Source organism: Dipodomys spectabilis, unplaced genomic scaffold, assembly GCF_019054845.1.
Source record: "Dipodomys spectabilis isolate Male_0828 unplaced genomic scaffold, ASM1905484v1 ptg000120l, whole genome shotgun sequence".
NCBI lineage: Eukaryota > Metazoa > Chordata > Mammalia > Rodentia > Heteromyidae > Dipodomys > Dipodomys spectabilis.
The window spans coordinates 728671-734670 of record NW_024870797.1 but is presented as its reverse complement, the minus strand read 5'-3'; positions in this window follow the sequence as shown (position 1 = coordinate 734670).

The following is a 6000-nucleotide window of genomic DNA, read 5'->3' as shown; positions in this document are numbered from 1 at the left end:
CGTGGGCTAGTGATATCACAATTTCAATGTGATATCACAAACAGACTGTTATGACACAATGTTTCCATGTCAAAATGGGTTTCTGATATCAACCCACATACCATATTTGAAATATAATTAAATGTCTACGGCCATACCACCCTGAACGCATCGGATCATGTCTGCAATAGAATGAAATCACAGAACAGGCATTCACAATCTGTGAATGATGTCACAATGACAATGTGGTATCATAATGCTATCATGGTATTATAGTTTTGTAATGTCACAATGACTTGATGGTGCCATAATGACAATGTGATATCACATTGTGATGATGTCACAACAAGTTTGTGATATTACAATAGCATGTCTGATCTCAATTGTCAATATTTCCCAATGAGTCTATAGGTAGAGAAAGGGACTTTTATATCACAAAGGCCGTGGGTTTTTAAATGGTGCTTAGAAGTCATCATAGGTTTGGGATGCGACAATGTGACTGTGCAATGACACAATGGTTTGTGATGTCACAGTAGTGAGGAAGTCAAAATGAGTTAATAATGTCCCAATCAGTATGCAAAAAAACAATTTCATTTTTTTTCTAGTTCACAATGAGCATACAGCAATAACCAATAGGGCCCCAATATTCTGCAGTTTCTGATAATCAGCTTGGTCCTATGACCAGCCTGCTGGAGAGGTCATTGGATGTCACTGAAGGCGGCGGTCCATGCTACAGGAGGTAATGGGATTTGAAGCCCTATATGGGGAGCTGACAAGAAGTGATAGGAAAATGGGCATTATGGGATGTGGTACCCATTGGAGTGGTACAGCCTATATACAGATTGCATGTTCTGGGCAACAGAAGGGCAAAGGAAGATAGGAAAGACCTAGAAAAAAGTGGTGACATATCAGGAGGGGAAAGCCCTGGGAGGAGAGGAAGTTGAGGAAAAGCCAGAGGGGAAAATACAGCAACTTAGCACAAGGGCAGAGCAGGTTAGGTCTGTGGAGAATGGAGAGACCTGAAGCAATTAAGGAAGTGGTGGAATGGAAAAAGGGAAAGACCTGGAAAGAAGGACAAGTCTGTAGAGAAGGAGGGAAGAAGGAAAAAGATTGGAGCGTTAGATACCATAATTTTGGGGGTGAGTGGTTTCAGACCAATTAACAAAGGGAGGGGCTGCCCTCTAGAGGTGTGAGGTTTGGTGGTCCAGGCTGCTCTTGGCTTTGGATATCCAGCTCAGGACAAGGTAGTCGCAGGCTTCTTTTTAGTATAAATATTTTTATTATCTTAAATATGCCTCAATGGATTGTCTGGTGCTTTAGAGGTAATAAATTTTGGATGCCCCAACAAGATAATCCAAATGAAGTCATTGGGACTTGGCCCCAGGAAAAACCTCATGTAGGTGTCTCAACCTTCAGTGTTGACAGCTTCCTTTATATCTTTGTTTCCTGAGGACGTGGTGGACAAGAATCATGTAGGGATTCTTGGGATGTATCTAGGGCAAGCTGGACAGATTGTTTTGGGGAACCCCTCTGTTGGTCTTCTGGAAATTCCTTAGGAAGCCATCTGGGACCTCCTTGGGAGGTAATCTGGGGCTTCCTGGAGAAGCCATCTGGTACCTCCTCCGAGATGATCTAGATTTTTGAGAAGTCCTCAGGGACCATTTTGAAAGGTCATCTGAGACCACCTCTGGAGGTCATTTGGGACTTTTTCTGGAGTTCATCGGGGTCTCCTCATAAGGCCATGTGGGATCTCTTACAGAGGTCATTTGGGGCTTCCTCCAGAGGTCACTGGGACCTCCTTCAGAGGTCATCTTGGACCTCCTTGGTAGGTCATCTGAAAACTCCTCCACAGATCATCTGCGATCTCCTTGAATGACACCTTTGAGAGATGTGGGAAATGTTGGTTATTGTGTGGCTATTCATCTCTGTGTTTTTACTGATAGTTCTATGTACTATCAATACCTCTGTTACTCCTTTTTTCAAGTATGGGAGAACAATGTCCTCAAGTTCTAGTAACTAAAAAACAAATCTTTCCTCCAGTTACTGGATGCCCCAGAGGAAGACACACTGCTGTATTCTCTTAACTATTCTGTATCAGCACCTCTGATGTTAAGTCCGCCCCATACCAGAAGTCATTCCTTGTATGAGACTTTATTGCTACAAGGTGGTACATTCCCCTTATTAACCTTCAGACAGGCACATGGGGGACATGATGGGCAGGCCCCTTGTCTAATGTGTGTTCCCTTTACAAGTAGTGAGCTGTATAACTAGAAAGAGCAAAATCTATCCTTTCCTGTAAAACCCCAGGGGCTCATCTCTTTATTAGAGACAGTATTTTTTATACATCAACCCATCTGTCAGTAACTTTGTTTTTCTTTTTATGTCGGTCGTGGGGCTTGAAATCTTGGCTTGGACAATGTCCCTGCACTCTTCAGCTCAAGGCGAATGCTCTATTGCTTGAGCTACAATGCCACTTCCGGTTGTCTAGTGGATTATTGGAGATAAGAGTCTCAGGGGCTTTCCTGCCTGGGCTGGCTTTGAACCATGATCCTCAGATCTCAGCCTCCTGAGTAGGTAGCATTACATTCATGAGCTATCAATGCCCTGCGATTGTCAATAACCTTTATAGCTGCTTTTCACCTAGAAGGAATGGGAGGGAATCCAACATAATGCCTTGAAGGAAGTCCTTGGACTAGTTGGTTCCTCCAAGGATAACCCAGTCCATTTGGAGCAAGTATTTTCCCAGTCTTGCTCAAGCTGCAACTACCACAGCAATTGAGATAAAGAGACACTTACCAATTAACACCACACTCTGTTAGCAGGGATACACTGATCTAATCCTAGAGGTTCCCTACTTCCATTTACTAATGAATTATATTTTCTTTTTTTTCTTTTTTCTTTTTATTTAGTTATTTACTTTTATTTTGGGTCCGGTTGTGGGGCCTGAACTCTGGGCCTGGGTACTGTCCCTCAGCTCTTCAGCTCAAGGCTAGCGCTCTACCACTTGAGCCAAACGCCACTTCCAGCTTTTTGCTTTTTGCTTATGCGGTGCTGAGGATCGAACCCAGGGCCTCTGGCATGCAAGGCAAGCGCTCTACCACTGACCTACCTTCCCAGCCCTGAATTATATTTTCTTCACTGAGGGTTTCTTGATTCTGTCCTGCTGCTGCTTCCAAAGTTCAAACCCCCTTCATATTCTGTTCTTCAAGATGATCTCTTTCATCAAAAACCCACTGGGTAAACTCTACCAATTCAGATAACACCTTTCCCTACAAATCTTTGAACTTTTGAATCTTTCTTCTCATTTTGTGGCTGACTGGGTAACAAAGGCCAAACTCTTTCAATTTCCTGGGCCTCAGGATCTATAGGCATATAAGTCCTTCAAGCCTCTACCAGCTGTTCCAGAAAAGCATTAAGAGATGCACTGGAAAACTGTACAGTCTCACTCATCTTAGATTAATGAGTTGGCTTCCTAGCTGCTGCCCATATCCCTGATAACAGAATCTGGTGCTAATTGGAAAGCACTTCTTACCTCAATTGCTGTTGTAGTCCCAGCTTGGGTTAGTCAAGGGAAAGACTTGTTTCAAATGGACTGGGTAATCAGTAGGGGAACCATCTGATCCAAGAACCACCTTTAAGGTACTGTGCCAGATTCATTCCCTTTCCTCCCAGGTAAAAATCACCTGTAAAATTTGCTGACAATCATCCCAGGTGGGCTGGTGTGTGAAAAATACTGTCTCTAATAAGATTATCCCTGGGGTTTTTCAGAAAAGGACACTTTTTGTTGTTTCCATTATATAGGTCACCAGTTGCAAAGGGAATATACCTTAGAAAAGGGATCTGTCCACCATCTCCCCATATACCTGTCTCAATGTTAATAAAGGGACTGTACCACCTTGTAGCACCCAAGGATTGTACAAGGAATCACTGATTTTTTGGGATAGTCTTAACATAGGAGGTGCTAATGGATCGATCAGAACTGGAGGGAAAGTACACCTGTTGGTCTTACTCTGGGGATTCCTGTAGTACAGGGGAAGAAAAGTTTTCAGTATAAGAAATTTAGGATATTATTCTCCAATCCTGGAAAAAAGGAATAAACAGGGGTGCATATAAGACACAGAACTATGAGCAAACACACACAGAAAAATAGCCACACAAGTCTCCAATCTCTCAAAGATGACCTCTGGAGGAGTTCCCAGATAACCTCTAGAAGAGGAATGAGATGACTTCTTTAGGAGGCCTGTGATGACCTCTCAATGAGGTCCCAATTTGGGGCTTTTTAAGGAAGCCCCAAATGGCCACCTGAGGAGTTCCAGATGGCCGCGTGAGGAAACTCCAGATGACCTCAGCAGGAGGTCCCAGATGGCTTCAAGAAGCCTCAGATTGTCTCCCGACTAGCTGCCATATGGCTGGTTGAGGAAGCCCCAGATGACCTCAGAGAAAGGTCCCCGATGGCCTCTGGAGTCCCCAGATTTCCTTAGTAGAAAGTGTGAGATTCCCTCACGAGGAGGCCTCAGTTGACCTCTGAACATCCAAGATGGGCTCTTGAGGAGGCCCCAAATAACCTCCCATGATGACCCCAGATGGCCTCTTGAGGAGGCCTTATTTGACTCAGGGAGGAGGTCCCAGATGGCTTTTTAAGGGAGTCCCAGATGATCTCTGGAGGAGGTATCCTAGGTTGCCTCTTGAGGAGGCCCCAGATGACCTCTAGAGTAGGTCTCAGCTTCAAAATAAAATCTCAAATGACCTTCTCAAAAGATGGCCTCTCATGGAGACCCAGATGACTTCCAGAAGAGGAATGGCTTCTGGAATGGCTTCTGGAAGAGGCCCAAGGTGACCCCTAGGGAATGTCCAAGATGGCCTCCCGAGGAGCCCCAAATGACCCCTGTAGGAGGCCCCAGATGACTTCCACAGTAGATCCAGACGATTCTTGAAGAAGTCCCAAAGGGCTTCTTATGGAAGCCCCACATGATCTCCAGAGCATGTCCAAGATGACTTCTCAAAAAATCCCCAGATGACCTTGGAAAGAAATCCCAGATGGCCACCCAGCCTTAAGTGCCCTTTCAAGGAGGTCCCAAATGCATGCTGTCAAATTCGTCCAGACTCACCCCAATGGAATTCCTCAATTACTCTTTTCTGCATTGGTCCTGAGGCAGCAATCACTTGAGGGAGATTCTCACCCCTAAGGGCTAGGACACCCACCTATGAGGGGGTTTCCAGGGGTCCAAGGCCCAATGCTATCCAGAAGGATTATTTCATTTGGACATCCAAAAATTATGACCCCTAAAGCATGAGACAATCCATTGAGTCACGTTTAATATAATAAAATTATTTACACTAGAAAGGGGCCTGTGACTACCTTTTCCTGAGCTGGTTACCCACAGCCAAGAGCAGTCTGGACCACCAAACCTCAGACCTTCAATTGGCAGCTCCTGGATGGGGTGGGGTGTCAAGCCCCACATGGTGTGCTGTCTAGAAGGGACTGGGCCATGGGTCGTTTGTTAAGCGATTGTTGAAAATTGTCAGGCAGAAGACCCTTGGGGCTGGGGGAGGGGTATAGCCAATAAATAGGCTGCATGTTCAGAGCAACAGAAGAGGAAAGAAAGAGGGGAAAGACCTGGAAGGTAGTGGTGAGACAGCAGGAGGGAAAACACCTGGGAGGAGAGGAATTTGAGGGACAATAGAAGGGGAAGAATAGCAACTGGCCTCTGGAGGTCATCATTGGCTTCCTTAAGTGTCCATTTAGGACTCCTACGGAGTCATCTGGGGCCTCCTCAAGAGGTATATCTGAGACCACTTCAAGAGCTCATTTGGAGACTTCACTGAGAAGCTATCTGGGACTCTTTGAAAGGTCATCTTGGGCCTCCTTTAGAGGACATCTAGGACATCCTCTAGAGGTCCTCGGAGGCCTCCTCTGAAAGTCATCAGGAGCTTCCTCGTGAAAGCATCTGGGTCCTCCTATGGAGATCATCTAGGGCATCCTTCAAAAGCCAACTGGGACATACTCTGGAGATAATCTGG